At 36.9% G+C, this 13,724-nt stretch overlaps 1 protein-coding gene across 1 annotated transcript in view; it reads left to right on the top strand.

Moving 5' to 3' along the window:
* Positions 1 to 140: 140 nt before the first annotated feature.
* Positions 141 to 13,724, top strand: part of fxyd6 (FXYD domain containing ion transport regulator 6) — a 31,448-nt gene continuing 17,864 nt past the window's right edge. The window contains exon 1 of the mRNA XM_051129820.1: positions 141 to 462. The gene's annotated coding sequence lies outside the window, so the exon portion shown is untranslated. The remainder of the gene's footprint in view (positions 463 to 13,724) is intronic.

Below are 13,724 nucleotides of genomic sequence, written 5' to 3'. Positions count from 1 at the left end.
CGCTGAAAAATACAAACAGTAGCCTATTTTGTTTGTGGAGTCATTAGGAAAGGCTCTTCGTGGACTTTTGGATAAGCTTTGAAGACTTGTGTTATGTGCCCATACACGCTTAAAAAAGACCAACCAACCAACACTCGCGACCAACGCGTGCTGTGTCTCTCATTGCGCGCGTGGCGGGGCGGGAACCGAGAGAGCGCGAGAGAAGAGACAAGGGACAATCCAACAGTCAATATATTTATATCAGAAAAGAGGAGGTGAACCTTGTTTGCTGCTACACGAGATAAAACGCTCGCGGATTTTTCTCCATTCATAACTTTTCGTTCCGTTTCAAAACGCCAAAAATCCACTTAACAGACAACGACTTGAGGACCCTACAGTCGTGCGGATCGTGTCAATAGGGAAGCAGCGTTTGCCCCACTGTTGCCCATCCACTTACAAGTACCCTTAAGGAGACGAGACGAGGTAGGGTATGAAGTCACTCGTCCAACTAGGGCGTGTGTTGTTGTTTTACAGTCTTGCATGATGTTTCCTAAATTATAAAGAAGGCATTTTGGAATGACGAGTTGCTTTTACTCCAATGACATCATCAGTCGAAGTAATGTAAACATTTAATAAATGGGCAGTGTGCGTTTCAACAGCAATGCCGTTTTTAGATGCACAGTGCAGTTTACACATAACAGAAGTGAATTAGTTGTTTATTAAACAGATGCATGAATATAAAATGCTGTAGAATGACAGTGCGCTGTTATTGTTACGCGAGGGTGTGTCCGAATTGCTTTGTGCGTTTTTACCTCATTAACGCGTTAAATGAGTATTTGCATAACCTCTATACATCATTTATGCTATATTTTGGTGTATTATTATCTGAATGATATATTTGTGTAATAATAAGACAACTGTTTGAATTTCTTCGACAAAATGAGAGGGGAAATGATGATGGCGCGCAAGCGGATTAGAGTTTAATTACTGAGAGGAAAATGTATCAGCGTGGAAAAAAGTGTGGGGAAATGAGCTTTTAGTATGCATGCTGATGGAAATCCACAGGTTGGGAGGGGTCCGGTGATGACCACGATTGAGCTCCGTGCGCACAACAGGTAGCGCGTTATCTTCGGTACTGATCGATACGTTATTAACGGAGGGCGTAAAGTTAAAGTGCGCTCGGAATACTTGATTCTGATTGGTCAGTGGTTACATATTTCTGAATAATGACTATTGTGACATATATATTCCAAAGTAAAATCATATTATTTCCATTCAAATCAAAACATCATTCCAGTTTGGTAAGCATTCGTGAAATAAGTGGGATAATGTACACAAACAAACCCCTTCAGGGTGATACATTATTATTTTGCGATATTATCAAACTGCACCATTTATACATTTAACAATTGTATCATATGTCCCGCGTTTACATTGTTTCGATGACGTGCTGAATGCCTTCGCGTTCCAATTTCCAAATAATGCCCGAATTGCCAGAACGTCTGGAGAAGCAATTGTCCTCTCCTTTATCAAACAACGATAGCCATCGTTTTTAGTTTCTAGGTTACCATCACTATCTCTTTCCAAACTACAGCCAGCTTTCTGTACTAATAATCGTAATCACCTGACGGATACAGTTGCCATAGCAATATTTCTGCACCCTGGTAGAGGCGCGTCTGGCAGCGCGCCAATGAAAGCTTTGTTGTCATGGATACAATTTACCCTCGTTGTGGTTGTGATAAAAGGCTTGAGGGTCTCACCTCAAATAGTCAACGATGACCTATTGTTCACAGGGAAATGTTATTCAATAAACTGAAATCCTAGATCTGTCACAATAAATCGTCTAAGTATAAATATCTTGCTCTGGTGAAATATGCTAAGGAGTAATTATGGGTGACACGTACCGCTAGCTGGTGTATTAATCAAAAATCATATGAGCTTACCAAAAAGAAACAGTGCATCAATATTGTTTTGCAGTCTATTGTATACTAGCATTTTCAGTCATCAACACCCCCGCAGGCATTTCAGCAGTGTACTTACGCTGTATCGCATTATTTCTAAATGAAAGAGATGCAATTTAGTTAATCAGTATGGGGTCAGATAATTTTCCACATAAAAACAGAGGGAGGGAAGGGGAACAGACACCATTCTAAACAAATATTGAAGTTCGTGCTGGATATGAAATTATGGTACAAATATATATATATATATATATATATATATATATATATATATATATATATATATATATATATATATATATATATATATATGTATATATGTAAACAACTAATCAATAAATTTCCTTATCAAATAAAGTGAAAAATTGTTTAAGATTTAATTCACAAGAAATGTAATTTTACTGTAAAATACTGTTGAAATTGTTTTGTATTAGTAAAAAAAAAAAAAGAGTCGCAACCATAAAAAAAATAAAAATATTTTCCTAGAAGTCACAGCATAATGCATCTCATATGATTCTTATTTTTTTTTTATTTTATAAAAGTTGGTTTCTTATTATTTTTTTTTATTTATATGTGCATGATGGTCTTTACATATTACATTTTGTTTAAGTTAATATTTATTGTATTACAATTGAAATAACATTTTTATATGGATTTTTTTTTTATATTTGTAATGTTTCTGAATACGAAAATTACTTTTTTGTGTGTGTATGATGAACATGTTGGCAAGAAAATTTGCACAAGCTAAAAAGAATTACAGAAAAACCATTAAACAATAAATAAAATAAACTAAAATAATAATAATTAAAAAAAAACAGCCTACAAAAAGTCAGAAAAAAAAATCAGTGTATATGGATGATTTTTGTCTTTAATGAGTAGTACCACAATATTTTGGAATGTTCCAGAAAGCACTAAAATTTTACAGAATATTACAGAATGTTACAGAAACTTCTAATAATGTTGCCATCCTTGCAAAAACAAAATATCTATTACAATTTGTACAAAATTATATCTGTACTAAACAAATGTATCCACCTGTTTCCAAGAGGCGCTACTGAAAAAAAACGTAGATACAACTTCCGGTGAGGCGGCGGTAGTAGTATACCAATGATATTTTGTGTGCTAATTAGCCAGAGGCTAAGTGTTTTTCAGATCATTGTTTACTTGGTAAAGTTGCAAACCTTTATGAGAGATGTCTTTTTTGGTGCATAGGGACAACGTGTTGTTCGAAGCTGTGCTCCCACATCATTAGCAAGTGTGGATCGCTACATTCACTAGTGATGAGACATTTGAACTGAGGCTTTGGAGCTTGTGTTAAAGGAGAAGTCTGCTTCCAGAACAACAATTTACAAATAATTTACTCACCCCCTTGTCATCCAAGATGTTTATGTCTTTCTGTCTTCAGTCGTAAAGAAATTATGTTTTTTGAGGAAAGCATTTCAGGATTTTTCTGCATATAATGGACTGCACTGGTGCCCCGAATTTGAGCTTCCAAAATGCAGTTTAAATGCAGTTTCAAAGGGCTCTAAACGATCCCAGCTGAGGAAGAAGGGTCTTATCTAGCGAAACGATCAGTCACTGTTTTCAAAAAATAATTTGTATACTTTTTAAGCACAAAAGCTTGTGTAGCATAGACTCTGGGATGCATGTCCACGGGTCGTTCTTGAAAGATTCGAATCTTTAACGTGACTCGGGAAGTAATGCGCGACACAAAATGTGTCGCACATGCGCAACATCCTGTTAGGTTCTGTACTGGACTAAGTTCACCTGTTTCGAGTCTTCAGGTTTGTCGAGTCATTCGTTGATCTTATGGGGCTGTCACGTAATGCTGATTTTGCTAAAATGAACAAAATGACTCGGAAAAAAAGATTTGTTCATTTTGCTGAACGAGACTCAAAGGTCAGAGTCGGTAAAATGATCCAAACTTCCCATCACTGCTACGAATCATGTTTAAGTTCATCATCTGTGTACTCCGGCTCAAAAAGGTAGAGTATGGCTAAAAACTCATGTTATTTTCTCCTACAACTTCAGAATCGTCCGACATCGTTGCACCTTTTTGTTTGTAAACAGCGTTTGACTTGTAAACACTGGGTCTGTAGTTCCGCCTACGTTCTGCATGACCTTTCGACGTGATTTAGTAGTATGTGAACGCGCATCCCAGAGCCTGTGCTACACAAGCTTTTGTGCTTAAAAAGTATACAGATTTCTATTTTCCGGAAAAAGTGACCGATCATTTCGCTAGATAAGACCCTTCTTCCTCGGCTGGGATTGTTTAGAGCCCTTTGAAGCTGCATTTAAACTACATTTTGGAAGTTCAAAATCGGGGCACCAATGAAGTTCATTATATAAAGAAAAATCCTGAAATGCTTTTCTCAAAAACCATAATTTCTTCACGACTAAAGACAGAAAGATATGAACATCTTGGATAACATCTTGGTGAGTAAATTATTTGTAAATTGTTGTTCTGGAAGTGGAGTTCTCCTTTAAGGGGTGTGCTAGATGAAGCCTCAACACATTTGAAGATTTGAAACTTTTCCCAAAATGGTCAGAGGAAATGTCAGTGCTTCATGAGGCTTTATTTGCCCATCACTACTGTCAACTGTTGAATGAATAAGTGTCATGTCCCGCTTGTTTCTTTGAACCGAAAGATGCTCCCACTTTTGAGGCAAGGCCTCATGGGGCGTAGGAAACTTGTGGATAATTAATGACAGAAGTTCTAAAATGTGCTTGACCTAAATTTACTAAAATGTGAAAATAAATAATACAATAAAACCACAGAATTGCAAAGAAATAAAATAAAAATAAAATAAAATTAAATTAAATAAATTAAATTAAAATAAAAAATATAATCAAAATTTTAAAAATAAATAAAATCTGAAGAAGTGTACAATGGATGAATTTTGTCTTTTATTAGTATACCACAATGTTCTAGAATGTTACAGAAAGCACTAATATTACAGAATATTATAGAATGCTACAGAAACTTATAGAATGTTGCCATCCTTGCAAAAAAAAAAAAAAAAAACACGCAACATTTGAACAAAATCTTTTCTGTACTAAACAAATTCATAATTAATGATAAAGGTTCTAAAATTTGCTTAAGCTAAATATTTACTAAAATGTGAAAATAAATAGTACAATAGCACCACATAATTACAGAAGAACCATGAAAAAGTAAAAAATAGTGAATTTATTGAAACACGTGATTGTGTTATGTGGAATATATTTTTCATGTGATCATCTACTGTGTTATTTTAGCATTTTTAGTTGTTAAAGATAAGTTTAATTTCAATGTCCAAATCTAGATAAATACAAAGGTTCACATACTTTTTCCTTCAACCAAACAAAATCACATTACACATTACTTTGTGTAAACGTCAAAGGAAATATTGATCTCAGCTGTACATATTTCCCAACACATTCTGCCTAAAATAGAGAAGGCAACTGGCATGAGAAATCTCTCTCCTAGCTGGTGTTTTTAGTGGGCCCAAATGAGCGTTAAAAAGAGAGCTAATTAGATGGGGAGAGAAACTGCTCCAGTTCTGGCAGAATAAATGCGTGTAAACACTTGCACTCCTCTTACACCTAGTCATGAGAGCTCTCAGCCAGCGCCAGGCTCTGTTGATGATATTATTCGCTCTCATTCACAGCGCGAGTCATATCAATGAGGTCAGATTCTTTCAGCTTTCGACATATGGTCTAGTAACTGTTTACATGATCAAGCAGTGTTTGATGATGAAATCAGCCAGTCAAAAATAGTACTACAACATATGCACTTCGTTTGTGACTGGTTTGCGTCTTACATAAGATACTCCTCTGTTCAAAATGCAATGCTCATGGCGGGATACTCAAAAACGACTAAAACTCAAAATTACAGAGTAAATAAAAAAACAAATTTGCATCATCTAGAATGACTCTACCATTCCCTTTGTGCAGGTGGTTGTTTGTATTTGCTCCTCATAAGTATAGAAATCCATAATTCGGTAACGCTTTAGATTACAACCCGCAAAGAACTACGTAAGTAAACTGAATTTACGGTGTATGTTTCTGTAATTATAGTGTACCTATAAAGAACGTACATGTAGGTATAAGGGACCAATATGTTATATTTGGGTAATAAGGGGATAACAAACCAGATATTCAACCTGCAAAGAACTACATAAGTATACTGAATTTACGGTGTACGTTTCTGTAATTATAGTGTACCTATTAGTACGTATGTGTAGGTATAAGAGAACAATAGGCTATGTTACGTTTTGGTAATTCGGGGGTAACAACCAGATATACAACCTGCAAAGAACTGCGCAAGTAAACGGAAGTTACACTGTATGTTTCGTATTTATATTGTACCTACGTGTAAGTATAAGGGAGCAATATGTTACGTTTGGGTAATAACGGGGTAGAAAACAGATATACAAATAATTTATAATGGATTAATTTAAAAAAAAAAAACTTAACAGGTACCTGTTCTATTAAATCGTAAGTTTGGTGTATCTATACGTAAGCTTTTTAAAATTACTGGGAAATTATACTCTTGTTCCATGTAGTTACAGGGTAATTGTGCCCTCTGCGGGTTGTAAATTAAAGTGGCGATTGTTCCCCTCTTGTTCAACGAAGTTACAGGGTAGGTACAATACATAAACACACAATCTGAAAATATATCTAAAAATATTTTTTATAGTCGCTAATCCCACTTCTACCTCTAAACCTAACGTTAACTATGACTGAACAGTAATAAAAATATAAAAAACAGGAAAGTGCAATCACAATCATTTATTTATTGCAAAAATGTCAACAGCCATACAAAAAGTAATCCAAATAACGATGCGTTTGCAGCCGCAGTCCTCTCTGGCGGAATACAGTAGGTTTGAGGTGCAGTAGGATGAGAGCAGAATTTAAACTGTTAATCGCTGAAAATATTATCCAGATTATTGTCCTTATCCACTCCTCGAAGGCGCCCGCGCGTCATTCCAACACATCTCACCAGAAACACGGCATGTCGTAATCTGTGACGAATGCAGGCGAGAGCCAATGAACGTCCGATTTTCCTGTCGCAAATGCACTTTAGCACGGGTTTATGGCTGTTGCTGCTGGACTCGCTGCTAGAGATGGAGATGAAGATCGCCGGACAAAGCCTTGAATTTGGTTCTGGTCCTCGCAAATCGTATGGATTCTCAAGATCTGGGTTACAGCACACAAATAAAATGGTTTAATTTGTAATTATGATGCGTGTTCGGTGTATTTTATGGTTCTATTGTTAGTCACAACATGTTAGAGAAAACGCCTTTGTGTTCCACCACGGCAAACGAAGTTAATATTACATGAATGATTAAACGATTGCAGAAATATTATTTATTTTAAGGGTTTAACGTGTAGTCATGATAACATTATGTAGACCTATTCTTGGAAACGAGCTGGCAACAGAAATCACACAGAACAGAATGAAATGTTATAATTTCATATTAAGTAAACGTTAAATGTTTAGATGATGTAAATATGTCAGTATTGTACATTTAATGTTTGTAAAAATGTAAATAAATGTACATTTTGTAGAACCACATTTTACGTCGCGTTGTTATATGTACCAACCCTGTAACTTCGTTGAACAAGAGGGGAACAATCGCCACTTTAATTTACAGCCCGCAGAGGGCACAATTACCCTGTAACTACATGGAACAAGAGTACAATTTCCCAGTAATTTTAAAAAGCTTACGTATAGATACACCAAACTTACGATTTAATAGAACAGGTACCTGTTAAGTTTTTTTTTTTAAATTAATCCATTATAAATTATTTGCATAGCTGTTTGCTACCCCCTTATTACCCAAACGTAACCTATTGTTCCCTTATACTTACACGTAGGTACAATATAAATACGAAACATTGACCGTAACTTTAGTTTACTTACGCAGTTCTTTGCAGGTTGTATATCTGGTTGTTACTCTCTATTACCAAAACGTAACATATTGGTCCCTTATACCTACATGTACGTTCTTTAATAGGTACACTATAATTACAGAAACATACACCGTAAATTCAGTATACTTATGTAGTTCTTTGCAGGTTGAATATCTGGTTTGTTATCCCTTTATTACCCAAATATAACATTTTGTTCCCTTATACCTACATGTACGTTCTTTATAGGTACACTATAATTACAGAAACATACACCGTAAATTCAGTTTACTTACGTAGTTCTTTGCGGGTTGTAATCTAAAGCGTTACCCATAATTCATATGACAGTCATTGGGAGTGAGTTATGTTTTGTCTCATTTGCAAGCCATCCAGATATAGCGACAGCCTTCCTTTTGTCCTCCAGGGTACAGAGGAAATCTCTGTGGCAGACAACATAGTCTCAATTGACTTTAAGGGTAAATTACACGGGTCAGTGACCGACTGGGGAGGCTTTTACTCGGAAGGAGAAATGAATTGGCGCATCTAACTATAGCACTCTGTCGATATGTCTGCTGAGGTCAGAGGCTGTGTTTGATAATTAAAGCCAGACGAGCCTCGTCTTCTGGCATCCGTGAGTTAACAAACTGGCTTGTAGCTGAAAGGTGCAGAGCAAGGGTTCCCAACCTTAGAATACTATGCATTCCCAAGAAGATGAGAAATAAATTACATACTCATGCTTAGCTTGTAGTAACTGTTACTTGAGAGAACAAGTAATGTGAAAGCAGTGAAACTTCAATCTACCTCAAAACACTACACTGTTGACTGAAAATTCACATTGACATTAAAGGTGCATTCCACCACGTTCTCACTCCCAGCTCCTCGAATACTGATGCTTGGTCAGGACCCCTTTAGCAACATTGTTTAACGCACAGGGTACCCGCTTAGTGTCACTTTTTGACGTGCAGGGTTAAAGTTAAAGTTATACTTTCATTGGAGCACCTAACCCCACCCCTACCCTAAACCAACCCACTTCTGAACAATATAAAACATGGAACAGGAAAGTACAGTCACAGGTATTTATTGCAAAAACTGACCATAAACAAGCAAAAAGCATTACTAACAAGTCCTTAAAACATAAGGTTTTAATCGCTGAAAACGATCCTGCTCCGTTAACGCGCTCACATCTCATTCAAAACATTAGCATGATGCAGTCGGTCACAAGACACACAAGAGCCAGTGTTATTTCACAACCAAAGCTGATGTAACACTTCCTCTGGCGGGTGGCCTTTTTTGAATTTATTTACGCACAAACAGACTGAGCTTTACGGTGGACGGAGATGGATCACGTCTATTCCTCTCACAAATCAATTGTTTTGCCTCGGAAGTCTTGGAATATTAATACTTTTTTAAAATAAATTATAACAGTAGCTATATCTGCCAGTTATATCTTAGGTAGGTTTAGGGGCAGGGGTTGGGTTACATGTTTGTAAATGTGTAAATAATGAAATGTAACGAAAACATGTGATTGTTTACATTGAAAAAAGACACCCCAACATATATGCAATAATGGCAATATTATTACCCAATACATAATTTAATCATGACGATAAAATTTGTAGTGCCTTTGGCGTCAGCATTATGATGCCAGGGGTTTCTTATTTAAAGCAATAAAGGACGCTGCACGTTGAAAAATGACGCTAAAGGGGTACCCTGTGCGTCAAGAAGTGACGTGAAAGGGTCCTGACCAGTCGTTAATATGTGATGAGCTGGGAGTGAGAACATGTTGGCCAAAGTTATGTGATTTCAACCTGTGAATCTCTGAGATCGCCTCCCAGTGGCAAACCATTCAATTAGTGACTATGTTTTTTACCTGATCTCGGTTTTATACATTTTTGTTCATTTCAATGTGTTTACAAATTCTTAAAACTAAAAGTATCAGATAACAGTCTCTTACTGACCCTTCATTGAGCAAACAAATCAACCTTGAAAATATTTTAATTCACATATTTTATAGACACTTGATATTTAATGTTATTAGATGATTTTTTAAAATTACAACTAACAGATTCAACTTTTTAATAGATTGCAAAGCAACTAATTCAAAGCTTCAAAAATGATCATTTCTTCTATCACTAGGGCTGTGTCCGAAATTGCCCACATGCCCTTAAAGGGATAGTTCACTCAAAAATGAAAATTTCCCCATGATTCACACACCGTCAGGCCATCCTAGGTGTATATGACTTTCTTCTTTCAGACAAATATAGTCAGTTATATTAATAAATGTCCTAGCTCTTCCAAGCTTTATAATGGCAGTGAATGGCTGCTGATTTTTTTAAAGTTCAATAAAGCACATCCATCCATCATAAAAAGTATTACACATGGCTCCAGGGGGTTAATAAAGGCCTTCTGAAGTGAATCGATGCATCTGTGTAAGAAAAATATCTATATTTAAAACTTTATAAACCATAATCTAGCTTCCACTAACTCTCGTATGTGTGTTCACAAGAGAGTGGCTCTGAAACTATAAATATACTGCTGATGTAAACACTAGTTGTTTAAGGTTTTTAAAAATATTTTAAAATAATACAAATTAAATAATGACAACAACAATACTTTCAAAACATTTGCGTCCATTTAAAAAAAAATCCAAATATTATAAAAAATGAGAAAATATTCAATACATGTACAAACCCACACTTTTGCAAATACTTGTACAGAGAAAATTAACAGGTGCCCATTCAGTCATGCATAGACTGCTTATTGATTTTCTGTCCACACAGAAATTATTTGAGGTCAGTAAGGCACTCGTGATTTAAGTACATTCTTGTCAAACACACATAATCCTAACTCTGTCCCTACCAATGACTATCCTTATAATTAGCGCCATCGATAAAACTCACTTGGCTGAGACACAGTTTTTATGGGTGGGCACTCTTTCCTGTTATAGATATTGCAACACAAGTGTGAATGGTTTCTGCTCAAGTCTGTAAGGGATTGCTTGCCGTAGGGAAGAGAGGAATCAAGCTTATCTGACAGTTTACAATGTACCCACAATGCCCTGTTACAGCACATGATAGAAGGTTTGTAATAGCCTTTAGTAAAACTGCTGGTATAGTCTGCCTTGTTTGAGTATCGGTGACCCAAAACTGAACTTCAAGTGAGATTAAACTGGTTAAACAGAATAACTCAACTATGTTGCTGTTATCGGCTCAATCCAAACACTTCTGCTCCATGTGAATTCATCGAGTCTGATATTGTCCGTTAGCAGACCGCAGTGCCTCTAGAAAGGGTGACATGCTGATAAGACTGAAGATAAGGAAAGTATTGCACTATGTTAACATTATCACACACAGCTGTAGCGGTAGCTGTAGAGCCATGTGTCTCTTGATATAGTTGAAAAGAGCAAATGAGGTTAACCAAGATGGTATTATGCTACTACAGGAAGAACTTGAACAAGATTTCCCAGATGTCCATCATTTCCTTGTGGTTCTGGCTTATTTTCTCCTTCTTCTGCTTAGACATCTGGTAACCAGGAGTGAAAATCGAGTGAAATCCGGACTGAGAAACTGAAAAAGCTTAGATATGGCAGAGACAAGAACTCTATAGATCCCTTACCAAAAATGTTCAAGTTTATTTTATTACTTAAATAGGTCATCGGATGCAAAGTTCACTTTTACATGTTGTTTGAACATTAATGTGTTTTGACAGTGTATGTACTAGGGGTGGAGCCGAACCCGAATACGGTATTCGGAAAGGCACAAATAGCGTGTTTTTTACAAATACTTATTTCGAACAAATACTTAAAAAAATATTTGTATTCGGGAACAAGAAAAACTTTATATCAAAAAGCTGCGTTTCCTCATGAGACCGCAGTGCATGAGCGAGCGAGTGAGTGACATTCAGGAGTCGGGGGGGTTGGGGGCAGGGCTCGAAATTGCGACCGTTTTGGTCGCATATGCTCCCAAAATTTAATCTGCGCGACCTCAAAATATATTTGGAAGCATTTGTGCGAGAAATCGTTGTGGTGCGACTTGTTTTTGTTTCTTTACAAAACTTTCGCTAGCCTAACTACTGTCTAGACTGCTGTGAGCGGATACAGTGACAGTTTCGCCGTTCTCTCCAACATTACATCACTAACTAAACTTGATCTGTACATTCTTCACTTTAATGCAGGTTTTAGATATTAGCCGTCAATCACTCCCTGTCATTGACACTGCGCTCCGCTGAAACGCGGAACCGGCCGTTTTTTTCCCTCTTAACCAACCTCTGTTCCGGATTTGTACAAACTGCATTGCAATTAGGGGTGTGTGATATGACGATTTTTGATTGTGGACAATTAAAATGTCTCCACAATCTGCTTTTGAAGAAATATACTATATTTTGTGCTACAGCGCACATTCTGTAAGACGCAATTCTGGCGCCTCCGTCTCAATATACTGTACAACGCGGCACATTCACATCAAATGATAACTCAGCTTCAGAGTTTTACTCACGCAGGGGCGTACTTTCCACTGGGGACACACTTTTCAAAATCCCGTTTGTGTCCCACCACTTTTAAGTTGCTTTGTTAAATTAATGTCTTGTATTGTGGAATGCACGCTCAGCACCGCAGAGAGTTTCGCGCCATCGTTAAAACGAAACCGAAAGTAAAACACGCGCGCGCATTCAAAAGCAATTTTAATACCCCACGTTTAGAGAGCGACTCCCCAGTTAACCTTAGCATAGCTTCCCGTCACTCATTAACTTAGTTGAAACTCCTCACATGGATTTGGGCAACCAAATAGAAAAGAGTGTGGCTGCTGCTGAGCCATCTCTTGGTCCTCCACCAGCCAAAAAAAAGTGTGTAGAAGTGTAACGCAGAAAAAATGGATTTTACGCCTATTTTGAATTTTACTCGAATACGAATACAAATACTTTGCCCCCCTCAACAAATACAAATACAGATACAAATACCGGCTGCTTTGCACACCCCTAGTATGTACAAATCTACCCTATAATGATAAAATCCATGCAGTGGTTTTTAATTAATCTGTAAAAATAATATTCCCTTCTTCAAATCGAGCCATTCTCAGATATCTGTCGTTGTGGCGTCACACCGACAGAGGCTGCTCCCACGATAGTTGATTGACATGAGCGTTTTACCTCAGATCAGCTGTAACAGTCCGCCCTCTTTGTTTCGATGCCAGAGCAGGGATGTAAGTTAGACAAGAGTATCTCAGATTGAGCGATCGAGGTATTGTGTTGCTGGATGTAATAATGAACATAGTGGTTGTCATTTACTTCCGACATGTGAGGCACTGACGATGCAGTAGATTGCCTTTGTTTGTGAAGGGAATGCACCTCCCGATCTACATATATCCGTCTATGTTTGTGCGAATCATTCGTGATCCGGCTTCACTTACAGCAGTAGTGAGTATAAGGTTTTTTTTTAATGAATATTTGTGATCGCCTTTCCTAATAATGTGCTAGTTATCAAGTTTAGCGGCTAAACACGGCTAAAGTAAACAGGCTAGTCACTCCACAGAGAGTAGAGAGGGGCAGCGGAGCAGAGCTCATTTGCATTAAAGCAGCCTCGATCAGAATGAGATGATTTTTGCAGAGCTGATTTTGACAAGGTAAAAAGGGTGTTTTGAGAACCATTGAGAATTTTTAACCAAAGTATATTATAGACTTTTCGTTAAGACCCTAAAGAATCATATCAACTTGTGGAAAATGGGCATCCGATGACCCCTTTAAGTAAAGATCAAGTTCGTTTTTCAGTATACTTTATGTAGTAAGCATACAAATCTTCTGTACAGAATTTCCAAAAAAACACAAGTGAAGAAGAAAGTGAAACAACAGATGCTTCCATATGCAATCTAACAGGATCATCAGACATAAAAAAGCATC

The sequence above is a fragment of the Labeo rohita genome, chromosome 15 (assembly GCF_022985175.1).
Source record: "Labeo rohita strain BAU-BD-2019 chromosome 15, IGBB_LRoh.1.0, whole genome shotgun sequence".
Taxonomy (NCBI): domain Eukaryota; kingdom Metazoa; phylum Chordata; class Actinopteri; order Cypriniformes; family Cyprinidae; genus Labeo; species Labeo rohita.
This window is presented reverse-complemented; position numbering and strand designations above follow the sequence as displayed.